Source organism: Seriola dumerili, unplaced genomic scaffold (assembly GCF_002260705.1).
Source record: "Seriola dumerili isolate Sdu_G_001 unplaced genomic scaffold, Sdu_1.0 BDQW01000807.1, whole genome shotgun sequence".
Taxonomy (NCBI): Eukaryota; Metazoa; Chordata; class Actinopteri; order Carangiformes; family Carangidae; genus Seriola; species Seriola dumerili.
Window position 1 is genome coordinate 2,743,633 of NW_019175062.1, and position 17,206 is coordinate 2,760,838.

Consider the following 17,206-nt stretch of genomic DNA (forward strand, 5'->3'; position numbering starts at 1 on the left):
TCACAGCAGACATTTCAACTTGTCATAGCAGGAAGGACACAGGTGATACTGATTAAAGGTTCTGTAAACGATCATCACTGCCACTAGATGTCGTACTAGACCACCAGCATATCAGACTGTTGGGTACACCTCTGGACATAACCCCCCTCCCCTCCTGGCATGTTCTCACACAGCAGGCTGTTACAAAGCACGGTGAAAGCGGCCACTAAACACAAAAGAAGCACAACTGAATAAAGTTACCATGTAAACAAGAGCCAACAAAAAAACAATATAACCACAACCATTAGCCCATGCTTGCATTGCAGTGATATGCCCCACAGCAATGCTGACAGCTAGCCAGCTAGCAACAGCAACATTTGCCAAACAAATTCAAAATAAAGGGTAACAGCATCTGAGGCCTTCGGCTGTCATTAAGTTGGACCAGTGTGTTAGCATAATAATTTACAGTATAATATGATGCATATCATCGAGCTGGTTTATAGAGGTGATAAGAGCAATGACACTTAACCAAAACAGTAATGTGTTATAAATCCCAACCATTAGTTAACGACTAGCTAGCTCCATAGAGCTGTAATGGCAGATAATTCTCTGTGGGTCGATCAATACAAATGACCCCTCTCATATTACCCTCTGTCATTTGAGCCATTGTTAATAGAAGCTATTGGATTTCCAGTCTATATTGCAAGAATTATCCCTAGAAACATAACATACCATACAGTAGTAATAATCCCAAAACAATTAGGCCTACATGTAGCAGATAAGATAAAACGTAACAGTGTTTATTGATGCTGTGCATTTACTTCATTTCATCATCTGTATCTGACGATACACAACTCCAAATTCAGGCATTTTGACTTGAGTTTAAAACAACCAGTGTGATGCTAAGTGATGGCACCAAACATACAGCCACTATTTGTAGAATTTGTACCTCTGTAATTTCAGAAACTACTCCGTACTGGTAGTGTTTACAATAGGGATCAACTGATTATTGGCTTGGCCGATTATTGGTGGTATTGTTATGTTTTCTTAACTGATAGCCGATAAAAAAATCTCTGAGTAGACATGTTACACTTTGTTAACATTTTAAAAGGGGAGGGGGGAACGCCCAGAGGGAATTTCATTACTTCTGGCACACTGTGACCTCACAAAACACATTTTTGGCCATAACTCACAAATTCATACACTAATTATGATGCAATTTAACTCAAATCTCTATAAGGATAACATTAAGTGAATACATTTTACATCCAAATGGTCAAAGGTGAACTAAACTGTGACATCATAATGTTCTGCAAACTCTTTTGGCAATTATTCAATGTTGTAACTCTGGAAGGGGAGATTGTGACCATATTTCCTGCAACTTGGCTGGTTGGCAGAGGCATACAACTGTGAGGTGGTAATTCTAGTTTTCGTTTCTCTCACCTTGACTCCTCTCTCACGCTCTGATCCTCGCCTCAACCAGCACCTTCCATTTGTGGCTGAAACTAGGCCTACTCTCAGTCCTGACACATTAACTGTATCATGTCAGTAACATGAATTAACATTTTTTTCCCATATTAGAAGAAGTAATGATGTCTGCACTCTTTCACCTGTCCTCGCAAACTCTCTTAATAAAAAAATGCAAAAATAATCTGTGATTTGAGACGTTTCTGCGAGAAAAAAAAAAAAAAAAAAAAAAAAAAAAACATACACGATGGGATGTAACGTTAATTTATGGAAACTTTTTATGAAGTTGGGTGCTCTTGGGTGTAAAAGATAATATTCACTTATTTGAATAGCCACAAAATCACGTTGCCACCCCTTTTGCAAGGAGAATATCCAGTGTGTTCTTATTCTTCTTCTTTGGCAATTGCGGAATGGCTCTGCCTAATGCATGGATAACGATACAGCACCACTACATTGCCATAGTGGCGTACAGCCACAGTTGCACTTACAGACGTCAAATCCACGAGTACCGAGAAAACAACTACTAGAATTTTGTTGGGAAGTTGAGGCAGCATCAAATTTGACAGAGGTGGCCACCTCGCAATTCTTTATGCAGGGTGTGGCTTCAGGCTCTCCACTCCACTCACCAATCGGCTCACCCGTTCAGATCTCCACTTTTCACCACATTGTTCCGTTCACCTCAGAGGTACAAACATCGGCCAACTCTCCAGAGTTTTCTTGTGACTATTTTGCTCTTCATGTTTTTTGCCTTGTACTTACTTTGATCTGTTGATCTGCATGTGCCTCAGGTCTAGACCTCAGCCTGCCACCATTCGGCCTTACTCACCGTCTGCCAGCCAAGCCTGCTCTGAAGACGCTCTGCCTCTCACTGCCTGCCCCTCTCCCTCACCACCACCACTACTCCACCTTAGTGCTTGATTCCCTGGCCATCTCCACACTCCTCAGCCCACTCCTCCCTTTCACATTTTTAGCTTCTGTAATATGTAATATATAATATATTACAGAGGTATACCGGTATACTGTAATATATTCTGTAATGTGACCATACCCTTTCTGCACTCTGTCTCTGCATTTGGGTATAGGAAAAAAGCCTTAAATTATGACAGACCCATGGTGCAACTTAACTCACTCAGCTCTATCAGTCAGTCACAGATATTCACAGATGTAGTGCTGGCCCCTAACCGGTACAGCCAACAATGCACAAATTGAATGGCTATATGACTTCCACATGTCTCTGTATCTGTTTTATTCATCTCTAATAGATGGTGTAAAGCAAAGCTTCTTACCTACCCAACACTCACTGACAGATTACATTTAAAGGTTTCCCTTCACATCCAAATGTATGACTAAATGTATCCGATATACACCCCTCTGGCTCCTTTAAGGCCAAACTGGGGTCCAAAGATCACAGGGGAAGTGCAAGTCTTTGTCTGTTCTGAGGCTGTGATGTCAAAACTAGTTCCATTGGGAAAGACTAATTTGCTTAACAAATAAACTTTTATTGACCTTAACAAGATGACTGCCGCGACGTTGGAGCTGGAGAACGCCAAACAGCCACAGGGACAGGCAGACAGGAACCAGGAAGAGAACAGGCAGAACTCGGGGACAGAAGACTGAGGCATTTGCCTGGGCAGAGACGAGGCAGGATGGTCAGAGACAAGCAAGTCGATACCAGGAAGTCAGTCTGGAGAAGAACACTTGAAAGTCTTGCGTGGGTACAAAGAACAATCTGGCAATGAGTGAATTAAGCGGGGATGCATAAATACTGGCTTAATGAGTGATGAGATGCAGCTGGGAGCCCAAGGTGGAGCTGATGAGATAGGTGTGGCTGGCCAGTGGGAGTGAGATGGAGGCAGGGTAAGTGGAAAATTACTGAAGCCCCAGGTGAAGGCAGAGCAAGCTGTGACAGTCTTTCTGACTGACTTATGCTAAGCTTCATATTTGGACATGTTAAATAAAATCATAATGACAAACTCATTGGATCAGCAAAAGACTGTAAATAAAACTATTTAAAAAGATATATTTTTTGGTCCTCAATCAAAAATCATAGGGTACTTCATAGGTGTAGTGCAACACTCCACCACTTCCAAGTGAGGAAATAGAATATTCACAGTTATAATCCAGTGATTATTAAATTCATAAATAATTTTTTCTGCATTTGAAGATCCGATCATCACTAAAACGTGTTTCATGCAAAGGAACCAATGAAAATAAATAGACTGGTTAAAGTTGTCATATTGACATGTAAGTCATACTGGTGGATTTCGAGAGGCCAACTCATGCATTGAGTAACAGGCAAGAAAACATTCTACCTTAAAAGTTAATCATAGCTGCCGATAGCCTCTGAGCAGCACAGTGAATTAAAGAGAATTAAAGATATGATTTTTTTTAAATAATATATTTATATATAGATATAGATATATCACGAGCAAACTAAGCAGTCAACGACATGACTCCGCATTTCCACCTTGGAATTTCAGTGAACCAATGTCAGTCTCATAAAAACGGATTCAGACAGCCAGGAATGCATACGTCATATACGTATGGAACCAATCCCTTCAACTTGCGGGGACAGGGGCGGGGCTAAGCAAACCTGAAACCTTATCCGAAGAAAGAGAGTTTGCATTAGCCCAACCACTAACACTGTGTCAGATACTGTTAGTTGCGAGCTAATAAACAGTATAAACAAACAAAAGATGCTAAATACGCAAACCGTTCTCATGGTTCTCTGGTAATCACCACTTTTGGTCACCAAAGACTCCTCATCTGAATCTGGCTCTGACAGAGGCTCAAACTTGTCACTCTGATATTTCCTCCACTTACCATCTGGATACACTCTGCTCCTTCACAAGTCAGTACCTGAAACCTTGTCAGTACAGAGAGCTGCTAACTTACAAGCTAACAAACAACATAAACAAATAACTTCGCTTACCTTTCTGATACAATAAACTCAAAAACTACTGAGTCTGCGTCTGATTGAGGCTCAAACATGTGGCTGAGTCTCTCTGATGTTTTCTCTGCTATCCATCTCAATATGCACTGCTGTTTCACCTGTCAACCTAGCGCAAGCAGTGGCGGTGGGCAGGGCACAAGGTCTGATCCAGATTTCTCAATGAGGAAGTAAGCGTAGATGTGCTTACAGCCCCAGTTTTTTGTTTTTATTTCTACTTTTTATGTGGGAAAACAAAACAAAATGTATATCATAGCAGAGTATTTTTACATAGTTAAAAACATGTCTGGAGAGGAACTTTAAAATATTTTTTCTATCTTTAACTAGTAAAAGACAGCAAAAATCCTTTCATTCATTGTTTACTCTTTTGACAGTTTCTTTGGCTGTGATGCATTTGCAAAGAAACATTACAAAGCCAGCCTATTAAACTTGGGCATCCACAATGTCACAAAGCTGTAGCTATGTTTTCCTAGGCTAGCCAATTAGCTTAGCTTGACCTCTGCCTGCACTGCAGCTTTTCCTCAAAATGGATGTTTTGAACGTGGCTTTGTTCGCTCGGCAAAAGTAAATGAAATGATTCAAAATACAAAGTACTAGTGTTCACTCGCCTATTGCTTAATGCCATGCTAATTACAACCTGCTGCAGGAAAAAAAGGAAAACTAACTCTTTTTCTACTACAGCCTCAGCAAGCCGATGTCTCTGTTGCAAAAGATGTTGAGTGGGAGCGTTAAGCATTTTTCCCTGTTCTATACTGGGGTTATCCTGTCAAAAAGCTATTTTTAAAGTGTCATTTTACTACATTCTATGTTCTGTGCTAAAGTATATACTATAAACAGTATATGTAAATCTGAAAAGAAGAATGCAATATGTTATTTTATGTGAATAATAGAGGTTATGATACTGTTTGTGTAGGAGTTATGCTATAGAAAGACAATTTTATTTCTCTCTGTCTTTTCCATAGGGCAAAGTTGAGTCCAGAATTGTGCATGACTGCAAAAAGGCAGCAGAGGTAGAAATGAACTGGCATTTGTTTGTTTGTTGCTGTGCTTAATATAGGGCAACAGGATGTTTGATAATTTTGTCATTTTGTGTGGTTTCGTAAAGAAGCACTTAATAATTTACTTTGATTATACCATGAAGAACACAGGCAAGTTATTTTAGATAATAAATACAGTTTTAACTATTCCTGCCCTCCACATATATAGTGGAATTGTTATATATTTAAATATTGTTAAAATATTTATTGGCCTATATGTCCTTCAGGCCTTCAAGACCTTCAGGTGTAAAGTATATTATATATAAGAGTTAGGTGGAACTAGTACAGTAATAGCACACAATAAAATAATGTATTTAACATGATAAATATTGTACATAAAATTTTGAGGCTATGACATAAGCAGAGGCTAATTATGTTAATTGATATGGTTTTAACTACTACTACTACTACTCCTGCCCTCCACATGTGTGTTGAGATTGCTTGCATAGTTAAAATATTTATTAACCTCATCTCTTCAATAGATCTTCGGGTTTACAGTACAAGTAGACACACCAGCTTCTTGTGTCAAGATATCAAAAAGTTGAATTCAAGTGAAATAGCTATTTGAATGGAGTTTCTACGACAAATGGTGTGGGACTAGTAGTGGGCCAAAAAACGGGTCTGAAGAAGTATAATAAGCAATGGAGCAAGCAATAAGCAAGGGATTGCTACTTCTGCCCAAGCTAAAGCTAAACTGCATTGCTGGCTGCTGAGAAAAATCTGAAGCTGAGCTTCATTTTTAAATGCCAGCAACTGATATTTTAAATGGAATCGCAACCAACTCCGTCTGTCTGTGTGTCTTGAATAATGGCTAAAAAGTGTGTCACCATGACCTTGACTTTTCACCTTTGACCACCAAAGTCTAATTACTTCACCTGTGAGTCCAAATGGACATTTGTACAAAATTTGAAGGGATTTCCTCAAGTATATCTGGTGATATGTTCAAAAGATGCACTGGCAACAAGTGGCAGCAAGTCAAGCAAGGCATTCAACGTCGATGTTTCATCTGACGATGGAGAAAATAATGTACACAAAGGAAGAACTCCTGGCTTTAAAGTTTACCAGATATGGAGTTAAACATCCCATACTGGCTGAGCTGAAGAAGCTGTACTGTGGATGCAGAGCCAGGGCTAAGGTTTTTCTTCAGCCTTCTTACAAGCCCTGTGTACTGAAGCAGGCTGCAACCACCCGCTCATTCAGGAACTGGACCCGGAGGCCAGTGAGTGTCTAAATCACTGTTTTGAGTGCACAGATTGGAATGTACTGTTGGAGTCACAGGAAAGTGATAAAAGCAAGGACCCTGACCTTGATAGAATGGTTGAAAATACCATGGAATATATTAACTTCTGCATGGACACTATAATACCAGCAAGAACTGTACACTGCTTTCCAAACAACAAATCCTGGATCACCAATAACATCAAGACCCTCCTCAACTAGAAAAAGGAGGCCTTCTGGGATGGAAACAGGGAGAAGCTCAGGTGTGTGCAACATGAGCTGAAGAGGAGATTAAAGCAAGCGAAGGAGGACTACAAAAAAAAGTGGAGAGGAAGCTGCAGCACAACAACACCAGAGAGGTATGGAAGGGGATGAGGACCATCACTGGCTATAAAGAGAAGAACAGCCAGGCAACATCAGGTGATGTGGACAAGGCCAATGTGTTCAACCTGTTCTACAACAGGTTTGACACAGCCTCACCTGTTATCTCTCCCACTGCTTCAGCTGCACCTTCTCCTATGGCATGTCCTCCACAACCTTGCACTGCAGCTGCAACTCCCTCCACACTGGGGACAAGTTTCCTGTCCTTTACAGTGGAGGAGGTGAGTACTGAGCTCAAGAGACTACGCCCTGGAAAGACAACAGGCCTGGGAGGTGTGTGTCCGAGGCTGTTAAAGGACTGTGCAGCCCGGCTGGCTCTCCAGAGGATCTTTAACTTAAGCCTTCAAACAGGGAGGATCCCGGTCCTGTGGAAACCCCATGTCTTAAAGTACGGCCACCGGATGAGATAAATGACTACAGACCGGTGGCCCTCACATCAAACATCATGAAGACCCTGGAGCAGCTGCTTCTCCACCTTCTGAAGCCACAATTTGAACATGCACTAGACCCCCTACAGTTTGTCTACAAAGAACATATTGGAGTGGATGATGCTGTCCTTTACATGCTCCACCGGGCCCATTCTTACTTGGATGAACCAGGTAGCTACATGAGGATTATGTTCTTTGATTTCTCAAGTGCATTTAACACCATCCAACCCCCCATACTTAAACACAAGCTGGAAGAGATGGGTGTGGATCCCTGCTTCACGTCCTGGATTGTGGATTACCTGACAAGACAACCACAGTATGTAAGGCTGGGTAACTGTGTCTCCGGGACAGTGATGAGCAGCACTGGGGCTCCACAGGGGACTGTTCTGGCTCCATTCCTGTTCACCCTGTATACGGTGGACTTTGAATATAACTCTGAGTCCTGCCACATCCAGAAATACTCGGATGACACAGCTATTTGTGGCGCGTATCAGGAATGGGCAGGAAGACGAGTACATGGATCTGACTATGGCCTTCAGTGAATGAAGTGACAAGAACTTCCTCCTTCTGAAGACCTCCAAGACCAAGGAGATGGTCATGGACTTTCGGAGGTCTAGGCCCACCCTTCTGCCAGTCAACATTCGAGGGAAGGACATTGAGGTGGTGCACACATATAAATACTTAGGTGTGCACATGGACAGTAAACTGGACTGGTCTCTAAACACGGATGCCATCTACCGGAAGGGGCAAAGCCGGCTGTTTTTCCTCTGGAAGCTCAGGTCCTTTGACATTTGAAGTGAAATGCTGCACATGGTCTATCAGTCAGTGGTGGCCAGTGTACTCTTTTATGCTGCAGTCTGCTGGGGCAGCAGCATGTCAGACATGAACACAAGGAGACTGGATAAGCTGGTCAAAAAGGCTGGGTCTGCACTTGGCAGGAGTCTGGACTCACTCAGGACTGTTGTGGAGACGCATGCAATGTAAGATAGAGGCCATCTTGGACAATACCAACCATCCTCTCCACAACATTTTGGCAGGACATAGAAGCAGCTACAGGTGCAGTAAATGTCACATCTCACTGCGCTGCAGAACAGAGAGGTTCAGGAGATCCTTTGTTCCCACTGCCATCAGGCTATACAACACCTCAGCCAAAGGAAGTGGACTAATCTAATTATTATTGTTCATTTGTTATTAACTGTTTTTATTATTAATATTATTATTATTATTATTGTTATTGTTATTGTCATCAACAATGAGCTAATGGACACATGAATTTCCCCTAGGGGATAAATAAAGTATGTATATATCTATCTATCTATTTTGCGTTGACCAGGCCAAAATTATGATTTGTGAGGTAACCGTGACCTTGACCTTGACCTTTTACCACAAAAATCGAATCAGTTTATACTTGAGTCCACATAAACGTTTGTGACAAATTTGATGAAATTCCCTCAAGGTGTCCTGGAGATATTATGTTCACAAGGCCAAAACTGTGTGTTTTGAGGTTAGCACGCCTTTGAACTTTGACCTTTGACCCCCAAATTCTAATCGGTTCATCCTTGAATCTAAGTGAACAATTGCGCCAAATTTGAAGAAGTTCGGTCAAGGAGTTACTGAGATATCGTGTCCACCAGAATTGGATGTTTGTCCTTATGGATGGACGGACATCCTGAAACCAGTATGTCTCTGGCTCTGGCTGTTGCCAGTGCAGAGGCATAAAAACTGCCAAATGTTACTCAAATGTTTTATAAACACCACAGACTTAACAGAATTTGTCTAATTAGCTGATCTGCATCCGCTCTGTCTGTCCATCTGCATTCAAGGGTTGCCATGGGAAAACTATATCTACAATGACTACAATCACTACAATCACTACGAGGACTAACTGATAACCCTAACCCTCACAGTTGTATCCCTCTGCCACTCAGACTAGTTTCAGATTATGTCCCTGTTTATCTAGAAACACATAAAATATTAACCATTTGTGCCAAATTTAGTCATAATTGCCATGTGAAGTCTTGAGTTATCTCTAAACACTGTATTCTGAGGTCGCAGTGACCTTGACCTTTGACCATCAAAGTTTAATCACTTTATCCTTGAGTCTAAGTGAACAACTGTGCTAAATTTGAAAATGTTCTTACAAGGCATAAGGCATAAGGTATTAATCACTGTCTGTACTTAGTGCTGGAGCAGTGAGTAGCTGGACTTTGACAAAAATGTCACTAAAGTGGTTGATAAACATGACAGATATCAGAGAAGGTCTTTTGAACCACCTATGTATCCCCTTTCCTGTACCCAGAGGTTGCCCTGGTGATTTTAACTGTCCCACTCAGTCACAGAGACTCAGTTGAAATATACCTCTCAAACTCAGGCTTGTCTGTGAAATATCATAACTGGTATCACATAAATGTTTAGATTTTGTGAGAGAGGAGACTTTGCTTATTGCGGCCATATAAAATGTGTGTGTGTAGTGCCAAAAATGTGGCAAATGCAGTGATTTTAAATATTCCTCCCTTCCTGTTTCATCATGATTTCCTCCTCTCATTTTACATTAGAGTGAATGGGGCAGTTAGATTGTAATCTCCCACTTTGAAAGGGCACAATTGAAATTCTGTGAGTCTCTGTGCTTTGTAAGTCACATTGTCTGAAATCCGACAGGTTTGTCTAGTTGGTGGGAGATAATCATTAGCGTAGAGTTAAATTTGTGGCCTGGAGGATGTGTTAAAGAGGATATTTTTCAGCAGTTTAATCCCTTCTCCCTCTCTATGTCACCCACTCTAGCCCTGAACATTCCACGCAATACACACCCATTTTAAACTAAGAAGTGATCAGAAAAAAGCACAAAACTAAAACTGCGATAAATGAAAAACCAAACAAGATATCAAAAAGTTGAATTCAATTTAAATAGCTGAAAGTCTTGGGACCCGTTTAAAGATTAAATGAAGTCTCTAGCTAAAAGTATGGCAAAGTAGTTGAGGTTCAAAGAGGAGCAAGGTTTGGACATTCTCTCCATTGACTATCATTGTAAAAAAAAAGTACACGGTAATGCCTGGAATGTCCTGATTGAGGCACGTTTTCACGTTTGAATGGGGTTTCTATGACAAATGGTGCGGGACTAGTAGTGGGCCAAAAAATGGATCGGAAGAAATATAATAATAACTAGAAAATGCATTTCCTGCTGAAAATGCATGTCAATGTTGAGAGCTGAATGAGATTGCTTAAGCAATGCTGAACAAGCTTGTTGGGTCTGAGCTCTACCTCATGAGCTGGACACCAACTATGTTGAATTTCGGTTGTTTATCAATTTATTGGCTATCATAAATTAAGAAAATATTAATATTAAAAATATTAATATTAAATAATAACTTTAAAATTAATTAAAGTTCACGGGGCACCAGCCTAAACAAATAGGCAAAATAGCCAATATAGTTTTAGTCTCAAATTATTACCATTAATCTGGAACTCTGATTAACAATTAGCTTACTAACTATAACCAAACTACCAAATCAACAGTAAGTTAAAGTTGAAGGATTGGAATTCTACCAAGTAGAGGTTGGCAACATTCACGCTTGTGCAACATTAAACACACCAGTAGTTGTACTTAAAGGCATTTATTTACCATGGAGCAGAGTAAAACACAATGTCTGATCTAGTATATACAGGTGTGTGTATGTGTGTGTGTGTGTGTTTGTGTGTGTGTTTGTGGGTGTGTTTGTGAGGACACAAACAAAGGCAAGATGGCCGATTCAAAGTGGTCACTGTGACCACATGACCTGAACAAAGAAGACTACACAAGATGGCGGTAAACAAAGAAACTACTCAAAATGGCCGCTGGACCACCTGGGGTGTGTGAGAGGGAAGGTGTGAGTTTCTTTGTTAGCCTAGCTCATGTAATCTAAAGGTACCAGGTTAGAGGGAGGAGGTTAGCTTCATGCAGGTTCTAGAACTGAGACGTACTACTATGTGTGTGAACATACGAGTACCTGATTAACTGTATGACTGACCACAACCTAAGCAAACATTACAACAAGACATCAATCAACAAGTACATTAACAAAGTTAAGACTTCTGCTGCTTAGTTATGCTGTGCGGTGCTATGCTGTGCTGGGAAAGGTTAGGCCCAGTCAGTTAACGTTACCCAGTCCTGGAAACAAGCAAAGAGGTCCTTTCCAGTGTTTTGTGAAATCCAGTGAGTTGGGAGGCTTCCTGGTGGAGTAAAGTCCTGTCTGGCTGTGTTGCTTGCTGTTATCTCCTTTGTTCTCCTCACAGAGTTAGCTGTTCCATGCTAACTCTGCTACGACTCCTGTTGCCTGGAAAATCAGCTAGCCTTGTGTCGTAGCTGCTGATTCTGAAGAGGATTTGGTTCACTCACAGTTAATCCGAAGCAGGTCGCTGTTGTTGAGGAGAAGAGCGTTTGCAGGCTGCTGGCAGGAGGCCGGCACGAGAGCTGGTTTCTCAGGTAGCAGAGCTGACCTGGGCTGGGGCCTTGTCGCCCTTTTGAAGAACCAGGAGGAGAGAGCTGGAGCTCCTCTCCAGAGCAAGCCAAGAAAGGAAGAGAGAGAGAAGAGGAGAAGGAGATCTGGTTTTGTTTGGTGACACCCTTGGGGGTCACATGTCACACCCTGACCCACGCTGGCTGGCCAGTAAGGTCCGTTGGGGGAAGGGTCATCCCCAGGTGTGAACAGTGAGGAACTGTGGAGTGTGAGTTCCTTTGTCCAGTGGAGCAAAGAAACATCTGGTCTCTTGAATGATTGAGTCCCAACAAGCTGAAGCAATATCTGAAGATTAAAAGTAGAACTAGTAAGCTGGAGGTTGAATGCCCTGAAATGGTTTAAAAAGGCCTGAGTTGTTGATGGAATGTGTAACAAAAGCACAAAACTGTACACAATATACAAAATGTAAAAAACAGAAAACGTTAGTTGAAAGGTCTAAATTTGTTGAAAAAAAACAAATAAATAATAAATGTACAATCAAAACTTGTAATTTCAACGATGAAGGAGATTACTGACACAATGCTAAAATAGTTGAAAAAGCAGCTAACATTAACTGATCAACAGTGTTTTGAAAAATGCCAAAATGTAGACCTGGAGGGGCTCAACCAGCTGCAAAAGCCTAGAACTGAAACATTTTGTTGAAACATATTTGAAAAATTCAATATGTCTGCTGCTGTATTTACTGTTGTTCTGTCCAGTCTGAACTGTCATCTGAGTACTAACTTGTAAAAAGCTTTCTGTGTGTGTGTGTGTGTGTGTGTGTGTGTGTGTGTGTGTGTGTGTGTGTGTGTGTGTGTGTGTGTGTGTGTGTGTGTGTGTGTTTGTATGTGTGTGTGTGCCTGTGCGTGTATCTGTTTGTGTATTTGTGTGTGTTTGTGTGTGTTTGTGTGTCTGTGTGCCTCTCTGCTTGTATGTATTTATGTGTGTTTCTGTGTCAGTTAGAATAACAAATTGAAACTAGAAAATTCCAGGGAAATTTTGAGTGCCACGGGGGCTACTGCCGGGATGAGTACATGATTTATTTCCAGTGTTCAAAAGTCACCCTGATCATATTCTGGTTTTGAGAAATGTCTTGATATAAATGTCACATCCCTCCATCATGTATTATGTGGGAAATATCTCATATTCTGTGTTGTTTTTTTTAATAAAACAAGAGGCAACATGTCTTCAAACTGGCATTTAAGGTTAAAATCCTGAAAACTAATAAACATTTGGTAGGTTTGAGCAGAACTGAAGTGGTTTAAGAGATGTATGCAAAAAAAGCAGAAAAAAATATTGATATATGATGATTTTATAGCATTTTCTTTGTGTGTCCTTTTTTGGACGCGAGGAACCCCAGAGGGTACAAAATGTGTTGCCAGTGTATAATAGACCTGTAACAGTAACTGACATTAGATTTTAAAAATATGTCAAAAAAGACACTTTCTTGCAGAAATCCATACCTTCAGCTGTAACACAGCCAAAATGATCAGCAAATCAAAAAAGAAAAGTGAAGTAAATGTCCAAAAAAGACAGAGGGACCCCTGAGGGTTAATAAATCCCATGAACTGCTATTTAAATTACCACTATTATGTTTTTTTTCGGTGTTAAATTTAACATTACTGGGGAGGAGAGCAACGCGACTAGAAGTGACAGCGAGAGAGGGCTAGTAGCTTCTCCTCTCCTCTGTCTCAGCGGAGACTGTCACAACTTCATTCACTCATTTAACAAAACAAAAAGAAAAGCAACAAAGGAAGCAGTAAATGGACTTACATATTTAAGACCTAACTAAATGTAATTTAAGACCTAACATGCGGCTAATGTAAAGCTAGCGGAGCTTGGAGAGTTGGTTATCTGGTTGCTAGGCACGCACACACGCACACAGGTCAGGAGCTGCCGTTGCCATGGCAATGTGAAAATCTGCCCAGAATTTGGCTTCTACATGGCTTAAAACAATTGCAAATTATGAGAAAACCGTTACTTCTTTTCAAAAACCGAAAACACCGTGACAGACACTGAAGCCAGAAGTTTCTTACAGTCTCTATTTTATTCAGATATTCCTTAAAATGAGTGAGTAAGCTCAGTGCGAAGACAGAGTGAGATTCTTTTGAAAAAAAAAGACGATTACATTAGGTGTCAATGAGAGTGAGACAGGTATTGCTGCCGGACTCGGCACCCCCGTTTAAATTTTGTGCAGACCCTGCCTGTCAAAGTTACATTTTATGAATCCCAACAACTATGTCTACATTTTCAGAAAGAATTATTTGTCTCCTTTTTACGGTTTGGCCGTGAGCTCGAGGTGAAAATAAAAATAAAGGTTATTTTTTACTGCTTCACGCACTCTTGCCAACTGACGCTGTCACTCTAACTTTGAAGAAAAAGTGATTTCCACTCCTCCTTTGAGTGCTCACAGTTTGAAAAGTTTACATGTTTTGTAAAAACAGTTGCTGTGTTTTGGAGAGAACAGAAGTTTTCCTCCGTTTTATAGTTTGAATCACATTTCTACGTGCAGGTATGAGAGAGCTGGGTGACTCAGAAAAAAGGTGAAATTTTGTAGAAAAAAGGTGAAATTTTGTGGGTTTTTAAAGAAAATTCCAATGCATTCCTAATGCATTATTTATTCCGCTCTGCCCCGAGGCACTCTTCTCAGCTATTCTAGCTGTAGAGGAGTGCCTCGGAGCTGAGCACCTGTGGCACTAATTAACTGCCGAATACTTCCTGATTACAACTGGACTGAAACATTTTTCAAGTGAAAACAGTTTAGAGGTGTGTAAATCATTGTCTGTATTTAGTGTTGGAGCAGTCAGTAGCGGGATTTTGATAGAAATGTCAGTAAAGTGGTTGATAAACACCACAGATCAGAGGAGTCTCTAATCAGGTAATTTGACCTAGCTGTGTATCCCCTCCCTGTACTCAGAGGTTGCCAAGGTGACAATGCTCTCTGTCTGTCTGGCTGCCTACCTGTCTTTATCTCTGAAAAAGGTAGCACCTGGAAAACAATACGTAAGGTAATTCATCAATCAGAATGAGCTGCAAAGGTAATCCACCAATTATAATACATGTTATGTGGAGTGAGTTAGATTGCAAACAGAAATTAACAGCCAAATTTTTCTGATTGTCTGCCTGTTTCTCTATCTACCTGTCTGTCTATGTAACTGTCAACCTGACTATGTGTCTGTTTTTGTGTGTCTTTGTGTGTGTGTGTGTGTGTGTGTGTGTGTGTGTGTGTGTGTGTGTGTGTGTGTGTGTGTGTGTGTGTGTTTGTATGTGTGTGTCTGTGTGTGTTTGTGTCTGGTTCGTGTTTGTGTGCCCCCTCCCTCCACTTAGAGGTTGCCATGGTGACAATGCTGTCTCACTGGGTGCCCACCTGTCATTCTCTTTGAAAAGGGTAGCACCTGGAAAACACTGGTTAAAGGTAATCAACCAATCACAATGAGCTTCACCAATTAGAATATATGTAATGTGGAGTCAGTTAGATTTCAAACTGAAATGAACACCCAAATGTTTCCTGAAGGAAATTGTGTCTATCTGCCTGTCTGTCTGTGTACTGGTCTACCATTTATGTGTGTGTGTGTGTGTGTGTGTGTGTCTTCGGTTTATGTGTATGCGTGTGTGTGTGTGTGTGTGTGTGTGTCTCTGTTTTATATGTATGCGTGTGTGTGTGTGTGTGTGTGTGTGTCTCTGTTTTATATGTATGCGTGTGTGTGTGTGTGTGTGTGTGTGTCTCTGTTTTATATGTATGCGTGTGTGTGTGTGTGTGTGTGTGTGTAAGAGACAGAGTCTGGCTGTTGAAGACACAGAGCTCATAAAAATCTATGGGAGAAAGGGGTCAGCAAACCTCTTAAACTCCTGCCATTTAATACAAAACGATACATAATATCAGCAAAATTATCACGTTGTCAGTGCCACAAGACTCTCCTGAACACCTCTTTGTGGTTTGGGTGTTTCTAGAGCCAAAAATGCGGAAATAGGAGCGAGTTATAAGAAGGATCAGTTCTGGTTTTCTCCTGAAATCCGCTCCTGAATTTGTATTGCAGTTTACGGGAGAGTTTGAGGATGCTCGCATCACTTGGAGGGATACATTTCAAATTCTGTTAGACTCTGTGCCAAGGTAGATACTTTGTATGAAACAGGGCAAATTTGTCTACTAGTGAGGAAGGAATTATTTGTGAAGACCGAAATATGTGGCTATAAGGATGAGTTACATAGATTTTTTTCAGGAAGATTTTAGAGCTTCTCCCACTCTAGTGATGAGTCATCCACTCTAGCCCCAAACATTCCATGCAATACACACCCATTATAAAGTCAAAAATGATCAGAAAAAAGCATTAAACTAAAACTGTGACAATTCAAAAACTGTTGAAGATAGTAGAAAGTATTGTGAACAGTTTAAAGTTTGAATGTATGCAGAATAATAATATGTGTTCAATGCTATTGCATTATAGGAACATTCTGCACAATACACACCCAATATAAACTCAAAAATGATCAGAAAAAAACATTAAACTAAAACTGTAATTCATCAAAAGCTATACGAGATATCAAAAAAGTTGAATGTAAAATCTGAATAGCTGAATGTCTTGTGAACAGTTTAAAGTCTTCATGAAGTCTGTAGCTGAAAGTATGCTGAAGTAGTTGAAGTTCAAAGAAGCTGAAGTTTCCAAAGATGTGACCACATCTCCATTCATTTGAATGGCAAAAAAAGCAGAAAAAGCTTAATATTTTAAAAAGTATAAATAGTCGAAAAATGTTGAATACAAGCTGGAAAGCATGGCTTTGCAGCCTGATTCAGTGCATTCCTGGTGCTGTTGCTTTTGTATGAAACTGTGAGATAACCATGTCCCCTCATTTGAATGTACCTGATGGAAATGAATAAAAAGAGGTGGGAAATAAATGTGGTATTAGAAAATGAAAGTCTCAGGAAATAAATAAATCTGGAATCATAAAATAAAAGTCCACCGAAACAAACAAAAATGTTTGTTTTTGTAAATGACTCATTTATTTATATTTACATTTATTTATATATTTATAAATTTTCACCTTATTTATTTATTTCAGGATTTATTTCATAGCTGTATTTATTTATTTATTTATGTATTTATTTAATTCTGATTAAAATGGCATTCCATAATTTAGGGGAAATCTACAGATGCAAACAGACACCACCTAAATGTATATTTTGGACGTTTTGTTTCCATTAGTGTGAAAGAAGACATGTCATGGAAGCAAAATAGATCAGTAGATGAAAAAACAATGTTTTTGCCTCTAGTGTCC